Below are 24531 nucleotides of genomic sequence, written 5' to 3' on the forward strand. Positions count from 1 at the left end.
CTCAAACTTTCGTTCTATTTCTAAAGATCCTATTCAGAGTCCACCATATCACTCAGCCCTCTTGTTCAAAGGACAGTGCCTAGCCCACTCTAAACACGAGTGAAGGTTTGAATTCCCCAATACAGAGTCTTGACCTCAAAGGAGGTCAAATATAGTGCTTATAGAGCCCATTTAACCTGGAATGACTTTTGTCTTTAAGAAATATGCAACTAAATGTTGTGATGTTAACGGCACAGTACAAGAGGGATTTTTTTTTCGGCTAGGTAGACAATTTACCACTGTAAGATGAATTGGACTCTAGACTTCAGCCAAGCATTTTGACAAGTAGTGTTATTTTATGGGACTTACCACAGTTCTGCTGAAAAGGCTGCTCAATATTCTGAGTAGCCAACCCTGCCTCCTTTAAGCTCAAAAATTAACCACTTCAGTTTATGTTAAAATAATTTTTGCAATAGTAATCAGCAGCCACTGCAGAAAATTAGTTTTATCATTAAATAATCACACCCTTGAGAGGCTGTGGGCACACAGCTGGCTCTCAGCTGGCTTCAAACAGCTGAAATGTGACTACTGCAGAGAAACCATAACTTTTGTCTTTGAGTATAAATGAAAACTAAAATAGTAACAATATTTTTTGCATTTATTTTGTAACATTTCATGTATGTGCAAAGCTGCATACCCGTACTCACTAAATATGGAGGCTAGTACTATACCACCATATAAATACATCGTACCAATACATAGAATCATAGAATCATAGAATCACAGAATGGTTTTGGTTGGAAGGGACCTTAAAGATCATCTAGTTCCAACCCACCTGCTGCGGGCAGGGACACCCTCCACTAGACCACGTTGCCCAAAGCCCCATCCAACCTGGTCTTAAACAATTCCAGGGATGGGGCATCCACAGCTTCTCTGGGCAACCTGTTCCGGTGCCTCACCACTCACAGTGAAGAATTTATTTCTAACATCTAATCTAAATCTACCTTCTTTTAGCTTAAACCCATTACCCCTTGCCCTGTCACTCCCTGCCCTTATAAACAGTCCCTCTCCAGCTTTCCTGTAGGCCCCTTCAGGTACTGGAAGGCCACAATTAGATCTCCCCGGAGCATTCTTTTCTCCAGGCTGAACAATCCTGACTCTCTCAGCCTGATACATAGAGCAGATTAACCTATATCATGAAAATGTCTTGGTGTTTGGTTTTCTCTGTTTGGTGAGAAGAGAGAAATACTGATGCCAACAATATTCTTCCAAACACAATCAAACAAACTATGTGTTTTTTGTATCAGGACTGAATACCCAATGGAGCACAATATATCACACCCTGAGTTTTGCCCAGAAATGAGAGATGCACCTACTGGCATCTGTACCTTACATATCTAGGTAGCCCCGGTGCCCAGGCAGGAAAGGGGCTTCCCGCTGAAGCCAGGATGAGGAGCGAGCTACTGCTGTGCCATATAAGCTGTGCTGCCTCTGTCAAGCTACATAACTCCAGGGGAAGTAGGCACCTCTAAACCCTCCTCTGTCCTGCAAGAAACCTCCTCCCATCTCTTCCCTCCTGCAATAGTTCTCCCTTTACCAGGGTCTCCCCAGCTGCATGGAGGGAAGACAAGGTCAAATGTCCAACACCCAGAGCAGAGGGCTCTGATGGCGTGTTGTTTGTCAGGCTAGAAAAGCTTGTCACTGCCTCCTCAGCTGTAGGTTAAGCAGGCAGTCTCTTTCCCCTGGCAATCTGTACCCTGCACAGCTGTGTGCTTTGCTTTATGGACCTCCGGGCTGTCCTAAGGAGCCCCATTTATCACTGCATTAGAACAGAGCCCAGTGTGGGCCACCAGGTGTGGGTGACGGTGAGGAGAAGGTGACTGTTGTTAGCTTCCTCGCCATTCTAATTTCCTAGCCTTAACTAAAGGTTCAGGAAGATTTACCCACCAGAATATGCCCTAAAAGTGAACCTCGGAAATTCATATTCCAGAGGCGAAGAGGCAAAGGGAAAGTCCTGGTTAATACTCTGAGTGGTAACACTGATCCACGGGATTTATGCAGCTCTGCTGTAGGTTCTGTTCAGCCACCTGAACTCTATCTTTTCCAATATAGAACTACACAGTGCTGTTAATAATATGCCTGTTCTGAAATTGCAGTAAGGCCACTGAAGAGAATTTGATTTATCAAGAGATAATAATCTCCTGGAGGGGCATAAAGGCACCTGGCTGCCTTCTGCAGTCAAAATTTAATATTAGCATTAATAACAACCCACTCACTCCGCCTTACATAATGCTTACTTAATAATTTAATTATCCAAATAATCTTCACACACAGTTTATGTTTTTACCTCTAACTGGATGCCTAACAGAGCTCACATTACTGTTTATCACAAACACCCAGAAGCAGCGCGCTCTTCGCACTGCAAAGTTCCCGCAGAGGCACAATGCCATGCTGTGCAATTTGCTTAACTGTAGAAACATCTATCTATCTCATACCGAAATGGCTTTGATCAAGAAGCACCATCTAGCTACCCATTTGGGTTGTGTTCAGCAAGACAATTGGACTCACGCCCAATGTTTAAGCCTTTGAAAGTCCCACAGAGGCTCCCCTAACTGGTTAATGAGGATTAATCCTGCGCTTCAAAGTTGCACTCAGACCTCTTAACTGCTGAATCATGATTTTGTTTTCTTAAGGTTCTGCATTCTGGAGGAGTAACAATACGTGTTGCTGTTGGGTGGGGGTGCTGCTCTGGCTGCACGTGGGTGAAATGAGGGACTGCAGGTGTTCCTTGTGCCATGGATATCGATCTTAATGTTTTGTCTTTAAAAATCAAAAATATCCTAATAACAGCATTTAGATCCTGATACTCTCCTTTCAGACAATGTGCCAAAATCTAACCCTTCAAGACAAACAAGTGCCTGAACTGAAAACAACGCAGGACTGACAAACAAAGCAATTGTATTCCAAAATTTCCCAAATCAACATAAAGATTACTTGCAAGTTGATCGTTTTGCTACAATTTTGCCAGTCACATTTCTGCAACAGCATGTTTTTTATGGCGTAAATTGCTTATTTGCTTCCTCTCCTATGCTAGGACATAACTTCTTTTTGCAAAGAGTCCTGGCCATTATCTCCAACCTAAAGAATGCATTTGGACAATATCAATTTGTATGCTAATAATATTGCTTTCAATTGCACCTATGCTAAGACACGAGACCAGGTTATAGCCAATTCCTATTTCTTCTCTTTTAAGACACTTGAAGAGTGATAGTTCTAAAGATTATGGAATCTCTTCTCATTTCCTCATCTCAATATTGCCAAAGTCTTTATTACCTAACCACTTCAGCTTATATTAAAAACTATTCAAAACCTCAGACTCCTTGCACACACACTCATGAAAGTTGTATCCAGCAAAAAATTGTGTTTGCTTTAGGCATAACATATGCTTCCTGTTTATTAGTGCAAGCTTTTAGTACCTTTGCATCGTCTTGAATGATGCTGACATGTTAAGAATACAACTTCCTTTTTTTTGCAGTCCAACCCATGAGCAACCCCACTGGTGGGGTTTCTTTCTTTGGTTGTGCCATGCATAGCTCAGAAAATACCTTGGATACTTTCATGGATAGCCATGGGAAGCTGTCCAAACTGTACCTTGGGTACAAATATCGCAAGACCATCCCAGGAATGTAGGGCAATGCTATGTCTGTTCTCCTACAGCAAAATAATCCATTTTAGAACATGAAGAGCTACTGAAAGGATTTGTCTAAATAGGTACTTGAATCATAACTCGGTGTGAATGTGAGATGTAAAGCTGGAAACTATTGTGGAGCTAGAATTAACTTTGGTAGCAAGGTTTTTGCCAGTGTAGTTATCCTTTTTCAGGATAATATTCCTCAGTTGCTACAGCACCAGACTTTTGGGTAGAACTCCTTCAACTATCTCGCACCCACCTGGCTCCACTCCTGTGGCAAAATCAAGCCCATTAGCTATACTACAGATTTAAAATATATGTCTACTTTCATCATAAAAAGATTTTTATAGATATATATATCATTGAGGGTTTTCCTCTTTTTGATGTTCACCAAGTTGCTGAACACAAACTGAGTACCGACTTTGGCTGTGTCTGCAGTAGTAAGACATGAGAAACAACCAGAGTGGGAGACACGATGCTGAGGACCCAACATCCACACTACACTTTTGGGGGGGACTTGTACATAAGACTAGCTGTAATCAATTCCCACAGGCTGAATGTGCATTAGTGGCAGGAGCACATGAGGTGCAGTCCTGTAGTGTTCCATCTGGCCTGTTTTATCTGAAAGGAACCCATTTCTCTGAACCTGCTCTCAAATGTGTGAACAAAAACACACTAAATGGACTCGATCAGATTTGTTTCAAAAGCACACTCCAGACCCAAAGTAAAACAGAAATGTAGGTGCAGTCTTCGCAGTCCAGAGGCGGTTGGTTTTTGGGAGCTGGGCAGAATTTAGGTGCAGTCTCTCTTGGTTTCTAGCCAGCAGTCAGTCATATGTACTCCAGGTGTGCTCCACTTATCTCATTTATCTGCCCTCCACTCAGCACACTGCACACTGAAATGAGTGAAAAGCTTATTTAATTGCTGAAGGAGTTCACCGTTCGACTCAGGGACAAAAGCATATTGCAAAACCAATCCAGTACTTTATCAGCAGTGATGTGATGCATAGAAACTAGTAATGGAAAGCACAAAGTTAGCAACATGCAGAGAAAATGAACGTGTATAACATATACACAGACAGATTCCCTTGCTGAAAGAGAAATCATAAACTTCTCTCCTGCTCTTGATAAAACTGACTAAAAATTGAGGGTTTATTTCTTCCAAGCACAAAACTCTTACTGAAAATACATTTCAGCAGGAAGTTTTGCATTTTTGTCTAACAGAGTCCTGAAAAACACCAAAATAAAAATTTTACTAATAGAAGCCAAACACAAATTCTTGTATTTAAAATTCCCCCCTGAATCTATCTGTAGCTAGCTGGTGTCCTGGTTTCAGCTGGTGTCCTGGAAAAAATAAAAATAAAAATAAAAATAAAAATAAAAATAAAAATTAAAAACTGAGTCTCTGTGGTTTTGCAGCTATAACCACATAAAAATGTGATTAAGAAATTACATGTTTGAGGCTGCAAATGGAAATGATTCATATTTGTCTAAAGAGCAACTTCAAATGACATTGCAGTCTTCTTGCTATTTTACACAGTACTTATGTTACTGAGTCGGTTTTTCTTGTCTCTTTTCTTTCGCTATTGTTTAACAGCCTTTTATTTCCCATTCTTGTCTTGTAAGGTAATATTTTCGTTGCTTTCTTCTGAAAGGAGACTGCAAGATGTTCACCGTAATCAAGTGTAATGGGGCATGTTCTTTGAACATTTAAAGAAGAAGCTAGCACAAAACAGAAAACAATGACAGCAAAGGCTGATCAGCTTAAGCCAAACTGAGGAAGAGTCAGCTGGGGCCTGTGAAATACTCTCCAGCACCATGATCAGATACATCCAAATCCGTGCGTACAAGAACCAAAGTAAAAAGAATGCTTTGGTGGCCAAATATATTCAGGTGCCTCTTTTCATGCTAAGGGAATTTTAAGTAAAAAGCAGCATGAAGCAACACAGTCAGTATTTTAACTTTTTTATTCTCCTTTTGTTTCCACCAAACCAGCACAAATACGTTCCTCACATTGTCCAGCCACCATGCTCAAAATCTGACCTGTAAGGATCATTTTCCAAAAATGGACCTGTTAAGTCCAGTTTAAAAGTACTTGGTACTTGGCTTAGCAGCCCACAAGCCTCCCATCATCTGTTTTCTTTGGGGAAACTGATCCCTGGGCCCAAAAGTGAAGGTTTGTTTAGGAAACCTGATGTGCAAACATCTGGCAACCAGAGTGGAACTAATACAGCAACTGCTGTAGGCAGTGCTTAACAATGGAGCTCTTCCCCAGCTCTTTCTGTGCTTGCCACTCCTTCCACACGCCCTCCAGTGAAAGCCATGGAGATAAGGTCCTTGGGGTGGCTGACAACTTTGTTGGCCCCATGTTTCTGCCCTTCTGGGACAGGAACACACACACACACACACACACACACACCCCCCCCTTTAAGTTTTGGATTCAAACGCAAATTTCCTGGAGGACTCTCTTTGGTATAAAGTATCTTTTAGGCTCTCAATATACTGCTATCAAATGTCACACAACATATCAGTTATACTTAATTTTGTTAAACACTTAATCTCTGGTGTTTTGTCAACCATACATGGCACAAAACAAGCCCTATAAAATATTGCCTTACCCAGAAATGTTTGATGACCCTGGCCCTCCCCTGTTCCATTTACCACCACAGACATCACATAAATGAGCATGTAAAAGAGAGTCCTGAGCAAACCCATGTTGCGACTTCAGATATCATAAAAATAATTCAGACTTCTTTAAGGACAGCCTTTTTCCTTAGTAAGTATTTTTTTCCAATTTATAGGTAATATATCTACTGAGTATTAAAAAACAAGGCTGCTATGAATTTTTATGATAAGTATTTATTTTTACATATACTCAGTAGCCTGCAAGCATAGATAAGTGTACTTACCATTAAATTAATGAGGCTAAGTTTATATTCTGGATCTGCTTTGAATGATGTCAGGGAAGTTCTGTGCATATAAGCACAATGACAGTGAAAAGTTTTTTGGTTATTTTTTAACTCTTGTCCACTTACAGCCTTGATGTCTTTACTTTATTAGTCAGAAACATAACCAGAAATTAAACCATGCTTCCTTGTTGTCATGTCAGGTATGAAAACATAACTGATTTTAGTGTCACAGAGTATGTTTAAAATTGCTTATTGTAAATGTATGACCTTTGTCAGAGCTGAGTCATTAAAATGTAGTTAATAGCTAGGTTAGCGCTAGCAGCTGGAGGCTCCTTTCACTCTCTGCCTCTCAAGTTCTCACTTCAGTCCTGAGCTCCTTGTTGTAATACTGAAGGCTCATGATTACAGGCTCTGACACAGCCTTACCCTCTAATCACCACCTAAAATGCTACGTGGTTCAAGAGGTGCAGGGTCAGTAGGCATGGTCCTAGCTGAAAGGACAGGATGATATGGAACAGATTGCTTTTATTATACCTTTTATTAACTTGACTCAACCACCTCCGGCTACTTTTCCACGACAAAATGTGCTATAGTTACAGGTTTCTCAAGTAATGTCAAACTGATGGCAAATTGTGTAAATACATGCTGGTGATTGAATCCTGTGAAAATTGGTCCTTAATGTGAAGATTTTATATTGTAGGAAATAAGAGAAAAATCCAGTCAAAGAATTCATATAATCAGAATCTAATTATTAGACTCCTTGACTGAGTTTGTAGCTGATGAATTGAATATCAGGCATACACTGGGTCTTTGGTCTGAGTGATAAAGAAACGTGCAATATGGGCTTTCGCTCTGTTCAATAGTTTTAATCACTTTAATATTTAACACTGCATTTTTGAGGGTCATGTGTGCTATGCAGTCAGCCTCAATGATAACGCATTAAGGTGAAGAAAGTAACTTTCTTGCTAAATATCAAAAAGAACTATACTAAAAATTAAAGATGGCGGGGGAAAGGAGCTCATAACTATGAACAGAGGAGGAATGAACAAGGTTAAAAGAGTAACAGACTTTTCCTTTTTCTTAACCTCTGTGTGTGTGTGTGTGTGTGTGTGTGTACCTACCAAGAGACTTGTGAAGAAGGCACTGCCACTTTTGAGACCATGGGACAAGTTCAGTGACAGAGGAGACAGAAAGACACACGTTGTGAGAAAAATTACATTAAAACTATCATACTCCACCTACCCAAGGGGACTGGGACAGATGCCAGAAACAGACATAAATGACCTGTGGGAGAATGGATAAATATCGAAGAAAAATAGGATAATGTCAAGAAAGGTTAGTGTCAAATTAATTTGACAAAGTTTAAGTAGCAGGAGGGAGTTATTCCAGCTTCTCAAGTCAGTGAAAGAGTGATGGAGGAGCAGAGGGAGGAGAGAAGAGTATTTAGGAATCATTCAATCTAACGAGATTTTCTCAGGTGACTCTGCTTTCTGTTTTGTTTTGTTGGTCTTGTGGGGTTTTTTTTCAGAAAGTCTCTGTCCTCTTTTCTTTTCTGTTCCAAGCTCAAAGTTGTCTGAGAGCTAGGTCTTCCCAGTGGACAACACGCATGAGGGCTGTGTGTAGGTGAGGATGCAAGTCTTGTACAGCACTGTGCTGTACACAGTCCTTCCGCTGAGGAGTGCCTTTTGCACACAGACATGCAGGACACACCACCGTGTTGCACAGGGTGGCTGCACTTTACCAGGGGCCTCATGGCCAGTAAGCAAGTATGGAAGCAACTCATCATCCAAAGAATGACAAAGTCAGGCTAAGAAGGAGTAAGAGCAAATGCTAACCTTCCTTTCAGAAGCCCTGCATGTTTATTGTCACCTACAGTTTTATGAATGTGTGTAGCTAGCTGTATTCAAAGACAATACTGTAAAATTTAATTGGGCAAACGTAGTGAGCATTAGCTGGAGCTGTTTCCAGTCATGTGTAATTACATGAAGCTCATACTTCAATAATTTGCAGGGCAAAATGAAATCATTTTACAATTAGAGAAGGTCTCATTTCACCTTTCCTGTCATAGATCCTCATTTAATTTGGACTTTTATTTACTGACAGTCCCACTCCATTAGATATAGAAGACACTCCCTCGCCCACAAGGATATTTTAAAATGAGGCAATATATCCAAGAAGACCTAAGAAAGTGAATATGTCCCAAAATGTGTCTGGTTGTCCTGGGAATTTTGGCTCCAGTTTTTCTAATCAGTAGAAGAGCCAAGTGGTAGGAACACCTGCCACTGGTGGAAAGCAAAATCCTTCTTAGGGCAGCCAAGCCCCCCCCAGCACTCCCTGGCATTCACCAGGATCCCATCAGAGCCTCTTGCCTCTTTCTCACAGCACAGCCAGCAGTCCCTTCTGCTTTTTCCAGAGCCTGGGCTATGGGTGAAGAAGTAGGGTAGTAATTAACACCTCTTCAGATACCAGAAACAGGTACCTGCTGTTCCATATTAAAAGGCATGGAAAATTTGTTCTTCTGTGGAGCTACACTGAGATTCACCCATACCTTGGTCATTGGCTCCTTCTGGCTGAGCAGGAGGGCATGCTGGCTGTGACAGATAGGTTAACCCGGTTAACATCACAGTTTCCTCCTCATCCCAGTTCCAGTGAACATCTTCATCCCTAGCACCCCTTCCACTGCCAAAATGCCACACAGCTCTGTGATATATGCTCCTGCCCTCTCGGCAGTACCACCGCTCCTCTGCCAGCCTGGGCACTTCTTCCCCAACTCTCTCTGACCTTTCCAACCAGTGCCTATTTCCCTAACCTATCTCCACAAAGTAACACAAGATAAATAACTGTTCTCTTTCATGAGAGCTAACATTTGCCATTCTTCTTTCTTTCTCCAAGACATTAAGCATAGAATTAGCAAGTCCAAATAGCATTTGAAATATTTCCCAAACAGAAGAGGAATTAAAACACTGAAAGTGGGATAGGACTATGCTCAGAATTTCTAAGAAAATAAAGATACTTGAAGTCACAGAAAAGCTCCACAGCTTAAACTATTCTGGAAGCACAGAAGAATAGTTGGTTATTTTTTATTTTATCCCTTCAGGGGTAAAGCTTTTCAGAGGACAAACCTCTGTCTTTTTCCCTATTCCTCCTAGTATACACCGTGCCCTCAATTCTTATTTCATTTTGTAAGAGTCCAGAGGAGGCCACAAAGCTGATCAGAGGGCTGGAGCACCTCGCCTGTGAGGACAGGCTGAGAGAGTTGGGGTTGTTCAGCCTGGAGAAGAGAAGGCTCCGGGGAGATCTAATTGCAGCTTACCAGTTTCTGAAGGGGCCTACAGTAAAGCTGGAGAGGGACTGTTTACAAGGGCATGGAGTGACAGGACAAGGGGTAATGGGTTTAAGCTGAAGGAGGGTCGATTTAGATGAGATGTTAGGAAGAAATTCTTTACTCTGAAGGTGGTGAGGCACTGGAACAGGTTGCCCAGAGAGGTTGTGGATGCCCCCTCCCTGGAAGTGTTCAAGGCCAGGTTGGATGGGGCTTTGGGCAACGTGGTCTAGTGGAGGGTGTCCCTGCCCGCAGCAGGCGGGTTGGAACTAGATGATCTTTAAGGTCCCTTCCATTCTGTGATATAAGGACCCAAACCATTCTATGATTCTATGATAAGAGTCTTTTAGTGTATCTTCAATTATTCCAAGAAAATGTCACTGTAAAGTTCTATATCTGAACATCCTCTTAACATAGCCTAGATGAAATCAGCTGTTTATAAGCAAAATCTCCCCTCCGGACTTGCACCACTCAAATCGTGGAAGTCAACAACAGAGAATGCAACACTCCTTCATTTTCCAGCTCGTTCCTAGAACTAAATTAACAATACTCTTGGTAGTGGGTGAGCCAAATTAGAGATATTTGTTATCCTAGTACTCCTCCAATCTTTATTGCTAAGAGGAATGATAAAGCATGTGGAGGTTTGGGGGTGGGTTTTTTGGTTACTTAGACAGTTAATATCATAATTACATACATAAGCCCCTTAGATCAGACAGACATTAATTTGTTGTTTCATCCTTTCATTTTGACCTGGTGATCTCTGAGAATATGAATTGTTTGAAATGAGAAGGGATTACCCTCTGCATTGGGGATGCCTGCAACAGGAGATTTAGGGAAACAGTCCAGCTAGCTTTGGCAAAGACATTTTGCTGAAGGAGAGCATCATGCAGCAAGAGCTATTCCGTCACCCCTAAAGCCTTTATATTGGGCATATTCTCAATGGGTAATATGTGATTAACAGGTATTATTCACTTATTTCAGACAGGAATATAATATTTCATGGATAGTGATTGCACATCAGTAGATGCACATAAACCATGATTATAGACAATCTATTGACCCAGTAGGCACTAGCAACTGATAAACCACTAATTGAAAGGTCCATTTATTATTCATTTGTGCAACACTTACAAATGAAACCTCAAAATAAAGTATGACTATATTCCGTCACAGGATGTTAATCACCATCAGAGTTAAAATCCGACAGACATTTTCATGCTCAGGCAAGTGTTTTGGCATTTGTATCTGCAGAAAGCCTTGAGTTTAATTTTAGTCCTGTCATAGAAAAGATACTACCAGCCACTGTTGCATGTTCATGGTGAATAAATCATACCATGCCTGACAGAAATTCTGTAATTTCTTTGTCATGGAATTTAATACTGAATATAAAACTTAGTTCCGTTGAGTTATCAAGTATGACTTAATAGAACATTACTGCCTGTATTGAAAATTATTTCTTCAGCTAATTACTTTTCATTAAATTTTTATTATTGGTAAGGGGACATTACACGTTTCTAATAAAACAAAAGAAATCTTACTTTTCTGGCTTGCTTTCTACTACCATTTGGATTAATTCAGACAAGTTCCATTTTCCTCTGAGAAAGATGAACTTGCATCTCCAAAATGAGTTGTGTAATGAACCAATGAGTAAACTGATGCAAGTCACAAGCAGATCAATGTGATTCTGATTCACAATAGATGCCAAAGTAAAACCAGGAAGACACATGAGTTTGTTGTGGCACTTCTGAAGCCAGCAAGCAAATGGTTGTCAGCAGACCAAGAATAGCTTTTAAAAATTGCCATGCTCCAGAAGCAATACTTCATTTCCTCTTACTATTGGTCAGGTCTGTGTTGCTGATATTACAAGACTTTTTTTTTTTTATTTCAGTGCTTCATACAATAAAGCATTTGGTACATGGCTATACCAAAGGGTAGTGATTAGATAACTAATTGGCATCGTTAGAGAGTAGGACTCACAGGAAGTGTTTAGACTTAAATTACATTTGTGACATGCTCAGCATCCTCTTGAATCCTCAGAACTGTATATATTATTGTGAGAAAGTGACAGGCTACTGAAACTAACATCCAAATAGCCAGCTTTAAGACATTTGCCACTACTAACCAAAGTAGCTTAGCAAAAGTAAGTAGAGAAATAGGGCAACTCAGAGCAGGAATCTTACTTAGGTGCTCCACATCACCTTCAGGAAAATTCTGTCCTTCCCCACTGGCTCCTCTTGGGCTCCACATTACCTAACTAGGTATGTAAGTTAAATGTCTAAAATTATCAGTCAATATCTCCATTGTCCCTTCAACATGTTGTGGAGAGCAGACATCAGCCAAATGAACATGGCTGAAGTTTGTCGTTTCATACATTTCGGACACCTTGCCCCCTAAAGGCAACACCTACATTCCCTATAAAATAAGTGATGGAGACAGACTCCTCTGAAGACCTCTGGAAAGAGATCTGGAACAAAGTCCACCAAGAGATTCCCCAGGCAGCGGTTCCTCCCTGATGTCTGTGAGGGGAACCAACAGACAACACTGTTGGTGTTGTCAGCCTCAGCCTCTGGGAATCCAACTGCTTCATCATCTTCTGAGAACAGACACCTAGTGGAACAGGGCTAGGTCTTTTTTTTTTTTTTTTTTTTTTTTTTTTTTAAGGCAACAGAGGCAGCAATATCCTGCCTGCATTTGTTTCATTGTTTGGTGATAAGAATACTTGCAAGTAAGGGTCATGAGTTTTTGTCTTCCTCAGCTGCAGAGGTAGGAGGAGAGGTAAAGCTCGAATATCTCTACGGAAGATATGCCATTGCCAAGGAGGTAAGTCATGGCTGGAGGTAAGTCCCATAAAGAGGTAAGCAAGAATGATTCTAACTTTTATCAATAAGTGAGCAGAACTGGGATTTTCAGTCTTGCTGCCTGGACTCTGTAGGCTCTTTATGTAACACCAGCTGTGGGACAACCTGTTCTGTGGGACCAGACCAAGTATCCTTCCATTCTGAGTCAATAGCCAGCCTCCTTTAATTTTTATTTCTCTAATTTCCAGCTTATGCAAAGAATGCCTATTTCCAGCTGTTAGATGTAGAGATGACTTTTACTCTGACTATTCTTCACTCGGGTCTTTGAGGTATTTGTCTGTATTTTGGCAGCACTGTATTCCAGTTCACTTGTCCACAGAAGGCAGAAATGTCCACTTACACCGTTTCTGCCTGCTGGGCTTCAGCTGCAAGATGTCCATACGTCAGGTACACTCCCCTCCAGTACAGGCATTTCTGAGCGTACATAGGCAACCCATGATCGCCAACCATACAGTTTTCAAGAAGAGAAGTGTTCTGTGACTGTACACAGGCCAGATTTCTCTAGGAACTTCTGTATGTTTTAGACATGTAAATCCAAATCTAGCAGGCTGCAATTTTTCAGCGAGCGTGCAAATGACTGTATTACTGCCTGTGCTCTTTCTCTGAACCCAAGCGTGCAGTTTGTGACTCACACCAAAGCTGAAGTCTTTGAATTCCTTGGAATCAGCTCCAAGCCAGCCTTCATTAATTAAGCAGCTGATGTGGCTGTGCTGCATGCCAACAGTAGACAAGAGAAGAAGTGTATTGTAACAATTACACTTGTCTGCTCTTCAAACAGAATTATCTCATTTACCACTGAATTTGATTGCTTTCTGTGTAAAATCAATAACCACAGTCTACTCCCTAATAAGCTTTCTGAAGTCTCTATTTCTCCCCTTTTTGAGGGTTACACACATGTTATTTTTTCCCTTGTAATTGTATTTCATTAGCTTGTTAGCTTTCTAATCCAGTTATTTTTTGTAATTTCTAATTCATTTGACTCAAGTTGGAGAGGGGACTGAAGATGGAGATGCCGTTAAGGTTGACTGAAGGTTTCTTAAGAATTAGACAAACAATTGCAGTCTGCAGAATAATTTCTGAGAAAAGCAAAGAAATTGGGTTCTGAGAAAGAGATTTTTTATTTAATTTCTATTCACATTAACAATTGAAAGTTTGCAAGTGATTAATGTTCCAGGAGACTAGTCAAAGCTCAGCAGTGTTCAGCAGCCTGTGAGTAAGTGCATTTTGATTTCTTCCTATGGTGGAAAATGTATATGTGAGAGCATTAAGCAGTTCCTCGTCCATTTATACACTTACTACAATTCTCACCAATTGTGCTCATAACTCTTGTTCTCTTTGTCGTTTGGATTTATGGTTCCCTTTTTAACTGTTCCTGTTTCCTGATCTTTTAGATTTGGTTGCTCAGGTGCATAAATATCTTAAAAGTAAATAGTTAAAATATGCCCTAATATGTAATATGTAACAATTGCGTTGAACCGTCACAGCAATTACATTTTAATGTACCTTACACCTGTGGCTTTTTAACAGCAAACTTAGCTGAATACATTATCGATGAAAAGTCTGCTAGCATGTTTTACACTGTTCTCTTTTATGATTTCTATTATAGCTCAGTGTACTCTAACTAGTCTCACCATTCAGGTGGATGTTGCAAGTCTGAACGTGAATTTTCCTAATATATCATAATTATAGAAGCACCAAGTAATGTTTTGATCACCCACAGTGAAAGTAATATACAGTATTCATGATTTCTTGTTTCTTACACGTTAAGTCACAATATATAATTAGCATCAACAAAATAGGGGTACATCCATTTTTGTTTATTATATGTTAACTGAAAACTTCTGAGAGGACTATGTTTGAACACTGCATGCAATGGCATATTTGCAAAAGGGTAACTTTTTCTAATGGTAGTAGTAGTAAGATGATATTAAACTGTAAGCAGTGGTAGGAGCTGAGGAAAGACAGCTGGATCCAATGTTCTGGAACATTTTTCTCATTATTTTAGCAGTATCTCAGTTTCCAAGATTTTCACTTGCTTAATGCCCTGCTTCAGAACCTTTATCTTCAGTGAGTGTCCCCTCAACAAAAACATATTATTTATTAAAACCACTTTTCCCTATAATATGTCCCAAAGGTTAATATTACTAACAGGTAGTAATTCTAGCTAAGATTCCTGCAGGATTCCATTTCAGAAAAACATTTATGTATGTGATTAATTTTAAGCAAAATGTACCCTAATGAGGCCTCTTTCCTAAGGTTTGAATCATTCTCCAAAGTGGAGGAGTATAATATTCTTTATCACAAAAAGCCTGATACAATCCCTTTTGTAACTTCTGAAAACTTCTCTAGAGCAGGTTTGAATTGATCAGGATTTTTAAACACTGTAACTCCAGGCCTCTTGAATGTCACACACAGCTGCCTCAAATTGATTCATTTATCTGATTGGTTCTGTCTCTTTTCCTACATAGCCATGACAGACCATACATAGATATAAATGGATATAAACCAGTGTCTTCTTAGAAGTAAATGACAGTGTTTACTTGAGTTGATATCACTTCCATTGACATATCTTTCCTTATCCTCACTGGACAATGTTAAGAAAATGTTTCCATTCAATTTTTAACTATCCTAGGTTTGAATGCAACAAATTCACCCTTCATAAAACTTTTTTAAATGGAGGAAACAATCGTATTTCATCACCGACTCATTTTCTCCATACTTCATACAGGCTTTGTTTGTTACAAAGAATTTCAAAATCCTGTGCTGCACAAGACAGTGAATTTTGTATGGGGCTTTTTCTTACATTTTAAACATTACTTTCTTATCTAACCAGTCCTTACTCCTCATGGAAAACATCCTTGTTGAAAAAAAAAAATCCACTAACAAACTTGCAGTTTCTGGAATTCTTCATATACACATATAAATATGTATTGTTTTGTGTGTGTCTGCATGCACATGTGTGTGTATATATATGTGAATTTAAATTACCTCCATTCCATCATTTTCTAAGCTTTTCCTACTGTAAGGTACTTTGTTCCAGAACTCTTCAGACAAATGATAATGTATGTGTTTGGGATAGAAATCTTAGTTTTAAAAATTGAATCCCTTCACAGTGCTGACACCACACACAGGAATCTGGAGAAGCCCATGACCAAAGAGAAAGGCAGACTCTCTGCACATATGGTGAATGGTAACGCTCTGTGATGAATTTGCATATTATCCCATGTAGTTGAAATCCTGTTGGGCTGAGGAACTAGCATCCTTTTGGCATAGGCACAGAGTCTCTGAAGAGAGCACGAAGCCTCAAGTACTTCAATTGAGAATCATGTAAAGATGTTTCAACTGAACTATCTGGAATCAAGTTTTAAAGGCAGCTGAGTAACCAGAGATACAGGTCTGCAGTTTTGAAAATATTTTTTGCGGCTACTGAATATATAAAAAATATATATGCTTTTTTATATAAATATGTGTATGTCTCTTACTGACAAATACCATTTCTGAAGTCAAAAGGTTTTCTTGGATATTCAGTTCATGAAGACACAAACTCACCTTTTCAAGAACTGAGTTTGCTTCACCTACACTTGTCATAGGAGAGATTTAACTATCAAACTGTAAAATGTAAAACCAGACAGAGACCCATTCAGAGCTGAATTAAAATACATACAACGAAATGGAAATCAATTAGGCTCAAAGAGACATAGAGGTGGGTAGAACCTGACCCTGAGAATTGCACAGAAGTATCTAATAAGACAGCATTTGTGCTCAAAAGAAACAAAGTCAGCAGATAAAATATGTGGAATTAAACTTTTGGTCTGACTTTTTTGAAGTGGTGAGTGCTAAAAATTTTCCCCTTTTTGTGCACAAAAATAGCTGTCATCTTTGTTTTCCTTTAGCTGACTTTCTAAAATTTGGATCTGCAAGTATTCAAACTGAATCAAAGAAAAAATATATGGATATGGATATAGATATATATTATTATATAGATACAGGTGATGACATACATTATTAGATAGAGATAGAGATAGAGATAGATAGTTTAGGCATAGGTATAGGTAAAACCCTAATTAAAAAGACAATGCAGGATCATCTGAAAAAAAGAAAAAAAACCTGAATATTTTACATGGTTGATTTGCTTAAGTGAAACTAAACCAATGGACAGTACTTGCCTCACAGATGCAAACTAAACCATATATATCCTTTATTTTCTCTGATGACAGAAAGTGAAAGACAGAAATCCTAAGAAATAATTAAGTAACTAGGTCTCAATTCAAGCAGTTGAGTCACTTTCACAGTGCTAGATGGCAAGAACTCACAGGTTTCTAAGTGGGGTAACACCTCTTTTTGATAGATCCTGCTTTAATACCCTAATTTAATTCATGTTCTGAAAAGAAAGCAAATGGAGATTCTTACCTCCTGTATAGGCTTTATATTCACTGAATTAGTTTTTCCTTAAACTATGTAATACAGCGCAGTCCAGGCTATGACAGTATTTAGCCCCCAGCTGAAATCACAGGAGGGAGTAAAGTATTGTATTTCCAGTGATTAATGTGCACCTATCATTAGATAAAGTAAATTTCAGCACAGAATTTAGGTCACATATTTTTTAAAAATCATCCTTAAAATCATTCTGAGACACAGATTCACAAGCATTACCTGAATTCCCATGCGCAGCATTTCTATTAGCTGGTCTATCAAAAGGCAGACAATAAGAGAGCTGAATTAATTTTAGGCTTGTGCTGGTTTCGTGGGTGATTGCAGAGGGGTACACACTTACAGTTCAGGCCCAAGATGGTAGGCAGAGACAGGTGACTGATTTCTGTTATTGGGTAATTATTTCTCCTCTGGCCTTTCAGTGCTCCCTGAAACTGATCCCTCCATCCATTCACTTTTCCATTTCTGAGCACTGCCTTTTAGCTGTCAAGTCTATAATTTTTGACCCTCCATTATTTCATAAAAACATTCTGATCATAAATCCCCAGAGGTTAAGAAACTTTGTGATGGGACAGCAATTTCTAATTCCATTTCAGAAAATTGTGAAGAAACAGATAATATTTGAAAGAAGCAGCAGTCTGTGGCCTCATCCAAGACCTACTGTCATGAGGAGATACACAGAGTGGGAAAAGTCAAAAGAGGTAAAACAAGGAGATTTGAGGGTGAGATAATTAAAATGAGGGAAAGCCTGGCACAGATATTTTATGGACTATGCAAAGAGTAACCTGATTTATATATGTATATATACACACACACATATATATATGTATGTATACTCTTCATCTCTTCCATTCACTCAGAAGTCCCAATTTAGTACACAGCCATAGAGACCCCCAAGGAATGTAATAGTAGAAGACATGTTCTTTAAAGCAGAGACTGTCTTGGACAACTTCCTGTTGTGTGATTGATTTGGTGGGGTTAATTTACTCTGTGTTAATGAATAGCTATATTAATCAATGAGAAAGAACAGGGCTAGGTTTTTTAATATTAATCAATAGGCCTCTTTTTAATACATTAGGTGCCTGGTAGGCACTTTTACATATATCTAAGTCACCACAGCACCTCACTAGGAGTTTTTTTCTGGTATACACACATATGCATAGTGTTTTATATATGTGTGAATATATATATATATACATGCACATGTCTATGTATAGAAAGTACATGATGCTGTGATGTATAACAATTGTGGTGGTGTGAGAGAGCTTATTGACAGACAACTATATAGACTGCCCCAAGTGAGTCTCCACAAATCCTTTTCCCATCTCTCTTGAGTTACTTCAGTCCACATTCAGAAAAAGGGGACTAAACTAAGAGACAATATTAACAAAAAATAAAATACGCAAGCAGACCACTGTATTTTAAATTGTCACTGATGGCTGAATTGAAGCTTTCTCATCTTCTTGCACTGGCTGCTGTGCTCAGTCATTCACAATTCCAATTTCACATACTGCTTCTCTGTAAAAGGTAGGAGAATTGGTTCTCCCTGTACTACTGCAGAGCAAAGACAAACTAAACCACCAAAGAGAGGGCCCTGGATGGGGGGTGCCTGGTACATGACAGCATTCTTCCTTTCCTACCATAGACAAAATAAGTGGGCACCAAGTGCATGGACCACAATGGTAAAAACACAGAAGGATGAAATGCAGAGTTAAGCAGCAGCTGCTCTCCATTGCATGTTGCGTTGGTGAACTCCAGGCTATTGAGAGAGATGTCTCCTGATGTGCTGGTGCTGCTGCATAGTCACAAGACCTGACCTTTATTTCCCATAACCCTGCTCAAGTGATAACCACCAGTGGCGGTGGCAATGGATGCATCTGGTTGTGATGGCTGTATCCGGCTCAAAGTGGATTCGGAGACAGATGATGACACAACAGCCAAGGGCTAATTTAAGCAATGTGCCCACCTAACCACAGTGGGAAGAGGTAACGGTCAATGTCCAATTCAAGCCAAGTTTGGAAGAAACTAACACGTGTAGTCGGTATGTGAACATGACTATGAGTCAATCATCTTACTCCATAAGTACTCCATGTACCCCTGTGCAACAGGTACGAGGCTCTGGCTGTGGAAGGCCTCTCGAGCGAGGATATGGATGACAGTCAAGCTACTCCAGGGGTAGCACCTCGGCCCAAAAGGCCCATGCCTTGGGTCATGACCAAAGAAGAAAAGGAGAGTTACAGTTGTAGGGGACTCCCATCTGAAGGGTACAGAGGACCCGATATGCAGGGCAGACCCTCCTTTCAGAGAAGTCTGCTGCCTCCCTGGGGCCCATGTCAAGGACATCGCTAGGAAACTCCCCAGCCTGCTGCTACATGTGGGTGGGGATGAAGCAGAGGCACACACCACAAAAGCGATCAAAAGGGACTTCAGGCTCTTAGGGCAGTCACTGAAGGATTCAGAAGCGCAGGTAATATTCTCCTCCCTCCTTCCAGTTGAGGGCAGCAGTCTTGGGTGGAACAGGTGGACGCAGTCCATAAATGCATGGCTCCATGGCTGATGTCAACGCCACAACTTTGGGTTCTTTGACAATAGGGTGGCCTACACGGCACCGGGCCTGATGAACCCTGATGAGATTCATCTCTCTCAAAGGGGGAAGAGGATCTTTGCCCAGGAGCTAGCGGGGCTCATTGACAGAGCTTTAAATTAGGCTCGAGGGGGGGAAGGGGATAACATTGGGCTTGTCAGCAACATGTTGTGGGACGATGTGCCCAGGTTGGAGGGATGGGGAGCTGGCGAGGGCCCTTGGCCTACTGCTCAGAGATGTGCTGGATGCACTACAGCACGCTCGAAGCCTAGAGAAGATGAGCTAGGGGCCCCAGATGCAACAGAAACCAACGGGGTAACACTGGGAAGATACATCAAAAGAATCCCAGCCACCCCAGCTAATAAGTCAGCCTCATCGGGGGCACAACTGAAATGCCTCTATGCGAATGCACAGAGCATGGGCAACAAACAAGAGGAGTTTGTGTATGCCTGCAAGGCTATGACATTATTGGCATTACAGAGACATGGTGCAATAGCTCCTATGACTGGAGTGTTGGGATGGAAGGGTACAGGCTCTTTAGGAAGGACAGGCATGGCAGGCAAGGAGGGGGCGTTGCTCTCTATGTCAATGACCAGCTGGAGTGCATGGAACTCCACCTGGGGATGGAGAAAGAGCCCACCGAGAGCCTATGGGTCAGGATTAAAGGGAGGGCTGGGGCAGGGGACATCACAGTGGGGGTCTGCTACAGGCCACCTGACCAGGGAGACCGAGCACATGAAGCCCTCTATAGGCAGATAGGAGCAGCCTCACGTTCACAAGCCCTGGTCCTTGTGGGGGACTTCAACCACCCTGACATCTGCTGGAGGGACAATGCAGCTGAGCGTAAGCAATCCAGAAAGTTCCTGGAATGTGTCGATGATAACCTTCTCCTCCAAGTGATAGAGGAGCCCACGAGAAGAGGTGCCATTCTGGACCTTATTCTCACCAATAAGGAGGGCCTGGTAGGGGACATGAAGCTCAAGGGTAGCCATGGCTTCAGTGACCACGAAATGGTGGAATTCAGGATCCTCAGGGCAGCAAGGAGAGCACTCAGCAAGCTCGCTACCCTGGACTTCAGCAGAGCAGCCTTTGGCCTCTTCAGGGATCTGCTTGGTAGTATACCATGGGCCAAAGCCCTGGAAGGAAGAGGAGCCCAAGACAGCTGGCTAATATTCAAGGGTCACCTCCTCCAAGCTCAGGAGCAATGCATCCCGACAAAAAGGAAGTCAAGCAAATCCACCAAGAGGCCCCCGTGGATGAACAAGGAGCTCCTGGGCAAAGTCAAACAAAAAAAGGAAGCCTACAGAGGATGGAAGCAAGGGCAGGTAGCATGGGAAGAATACAGAGAAACTGTCCGAGCAACCAGGGAGCAGGTTAGGAAAGCCAAAGTCCTGACAGAAATTGGTCTGGCCAGGGATGTCAAGGACAACAAGAAAAACTTCTATAGGTATGTCAGTGACAAGAGGAGGACGAGGGAAAATGTGGGTCCCCTCCGGAATGAAACGGGTGACCTGGTTACCCAGGATATGGAGAAGGCTGAGGTACTCAATGACTTCTTTGCCTCAGTCTTCACTGGCAAATGCTTGAGCCACACTGCCCAGGTCACAGAAGGCAGGGACTGGGAGAATGCAGAACCGCCCACTGTAGGAGAAGATCAGGTTTGAGAATATCTAAGGAACCTGAAGGTGCACAAGTCCACGGGACCTGATGACTTGCATCCGTGGGTCTTGAGGGAACTGGCGGATGAAGTGGCCAGGCCACTCGCCATCATATTTGAGAAGTCCTGGCAGTCTGGCAAAGTTCCTGCCGATTGGAAGAGGGGAAACATAACCCCCATTTTTAAGAAGGGTAAAAAGGAAGACCCAGGGAACTACAGGCCGGTCAGTCTCATCTCCGTGCCTCTCAAGATCATGGAGCAGACCCTCCTGGAGACTATGCTCAGGCACATGGAAAACAAGGAGGTGATTGGTGACAGCCAACATGGCTTCACTAAGGGCAAATCATGCCTGACAAACTTGGTGGCCTTCTATGATGGGGTTACAGCATCGGTGGATAAGGGAAGGGCAACTGACATCATCTACCCAGACTTGTGCAAAGCATTTGACACTGTCCTGCATGACATCCTTGTCTCTAAACTGGAGAGACATGGATTTGATGGATGGACCACCCAGTGGATAAGGAATTGGCTGGATGGTCGCACTCAAAGGGTTGTGATCAACGGCTCAATGTCCAAGTGGAGAACGGTGACGAGTGGCGTCCCTCAGCGGTCGGTATTGGGACCAGCACTGTTCAACATCTTTGCTGGTGACATGGACAGTGGGATCGAGTGCACCCTCAGCAAATTTGCCAATGACACCAAGCTGTGTGGTGTGGCCGACACGCTGGAGGGAAGGGATGCTATCCAGAGGAACCTTGACAGGCTGGAGAGGTGGGCCCGTGCAAACCACATGAAGTTCAACAAGGCCAAGTGCAAGGTCGTACATGTGGGTTGGTGCAATCCCAAGCACAGCTATAGGCTGGGCGAGGAATGGATTGAAAGCAGCCCCGAGGAGAAGGACTTGGGGGTATTGATTGATGAGAAGCTCAACATGACCTGGCAGTGTGCGCTTGCAGCCCAGAAAGCCAGCTGTGTCCTGGGCTGCATCAAAAGAGGTGTGACCAGCAGGTCGAGGGAGGTGATCCTGCCCCTCTACTCTGCTCTTGTGAGACCCCACCTGGAGTACTGCATCCAGCTCTGGGGTCCCCAGTACAGGAGAGACATGGAGCTGTTGGCGTGAGTCCAGAGGAGGGCCACAAGAGGGCTGGAGCACCTCTCCTATGAGGACAGGCTGAGAGAGTTGGGGTTGTTCAGCCTGGAGAAAAGAAGGCTCCAGGGAGATCTAATTGCAGCTTGCCAGTACCTGAAGGGAGCCTACAGGAAAGATGATGAGGGACTGTTTATGAGGGAGTGTAGTGACAGGACAAGGGGTCGATTTAGAAGGAGGGTCGATTTAGATTAGATGTTAGAAAGAAATTCTTTACTGTGAGGGTGATGAGGCACTGGAACAGGTTGCCCAGAGAGGCTGTGGATGCCCCATGCCTGGAAGTGTTCAAGGCCAGGTTGGATGAGGCTTTGGGCAATGTGGTCTAGTGGAGGGTGTCCCTGCCCATGGCAGGCGGGTTGGAACTAGATGATCTTTGAGGTCCCTTCCAACCCTAACCATTCTATGATTCTATGATTCTATAAATAGTGAGCAACCCAAGAGCCCTTTGAGCTCTCCTGCACAGCAGCAGGCTGCACACCAGGATCTCCCCTTGAACAGGGACACCTCTCACGGTTACTCCTGGATAGAGATTCCTTGCCACAACAGATTCTTCGTAAGTAATTAATAGCATGCTAAACTTTGAAGTCTTAGATAAGTGATATAAAGGATTGATTGCACATATACAATCCTTTAGCCATAAACCATTGATCAAGTCTGGGACTAGGATTGGATCCAGTCGCACATAGACTCCTCTCTGAGAAGGCTTTAGAAAGCAAGGGGGTCCTTTCTGAACCTCATGACTCAATGGGAGGGTCTCCCTGACAGTTTTGTCTGACCCTGTCCTCTATGCAGTAAATAATCAGGTGTACCTTGCCATCCAATCTTGTTAACCCACTGTTGCATTTACCGTTGAACTTTGTTAATTCATTGTTTTATATGAATAAAGTATAATGCTGCTTCTCTCTTACAAGTGAAGTCCATGACTCCATCTGCAACACAAGTTACCTAATGACTACATTTTTGCCAAGGAGCATTAAGATCAAGAGAGAGATGCCCAGTATGGTGCCATACAAAAGCATAAGGCTGGATTATTTTTCCTTCCACCATGGGAATGGCCAAATGCTACTTCCCCAATGAAACTGTTCATAGGTTAACACTGTTGGTCGAACCATGACCTTTCTCCTTTCTTTTACTTGCAGGGAAAAATTGAAAAGAAGTGCTTCATTATTTACTGAATTGCAGTGAATGGTTTTCTTTTTCCCTATTTTGTGAATGACTTTCATTAGAGATGAACCAAGGAGATCCACGTATTTTGTACTGTAAATAAAAGGTGGCACCATCTTTTGTGCAATTAATGATTGAATGTATCAAAAAATACAGAGCAAAATGAATTGGAGAAAAGTCAGGTATAGACTGCCCTCTTTTGGACAAGAGAAGGCAAGGATGTGAAGGAAGTCAAAGATGGTTTTTTAAATATTACAGACACAATTTCACAGAACCTTGAAGGCAAATTCATGCTTTATTCATATAAAAGCTAAAATGCTGAGTAGAACACTCCAGTTAGTTAGAGATCAGCCACTCACCAAATATTGTCTTGTAGATTCAAACACAGTCATACTACAGTACAGGAGGGGAATTATAAAACCAAAGTCCTGAGTAAAGACTGCAAAAATGAGAGAAAGGAAGGTTAGCAAAAGCAACAATAAAGCAACTGCCCTCAGCAGAGATCAGAGTAGCAGTTACAGTGTCCTAGAGGTGTTAAAGAATTTTGTAATTAATATATGCCATTACACTATGTAAACACTTTTCCAAAGATTTTAGACTTCAAGATTACCAGTTAGTTTGAGCTTTCCAAGATCTTGTCAAGCCTGAAGATAGAAGTCATATTTCATTGGTTGTGAAGATCGCCAAAGAAAGATTAAGCACTATGATCAAGATATTTGTCAAGGCAGCTGTCACATGTCTAATCTTTCTGCTGTCAGGATTAATTGAGAAAAGGCAGTCGTACCTACCC

At 41.6% G+C, this 24531-nt stretch overlaps 1 long non-coding RNA gene across 3 annotated transcripts in view; it reads left to right on the forward strand.

Annotated features, from left to right (window-relative positions):
• Window positions 1-23037: 23037 nt before the first annotated feature.
• Window positions 23038-24531, forward strand: part of LOC142604932 (uncharacterized) — a 35686-nt gene continuing 34192 nt past the window's right edge. For all 3 annotated transcript variants that reach the window (XR_012838791.1, XR_012838789.1, XR_012838790.1), the window contains exon 1: window positions 23038-23130. This is a non-coding gene — a long non-coding RNA (uncharacterized LOC142604932). The remainder of the gene's footprint in view (window positions 23131-24531) is intronic.

The sequence above is a fragment of the Balearica regulorum genome, chromosome 1 (genome assembly GCF_011004875.1).
Source record: "Balearica regulorum gibbericeps isolate bBalReg1 chromosome 1, bBalReg1.pri, whole genome shotgun sequence".
NCBI lineage: Eukaryota > Metazoa > Chordata > Aves > Gruiformes > Gruidae > Balearica > Balearica regulorum.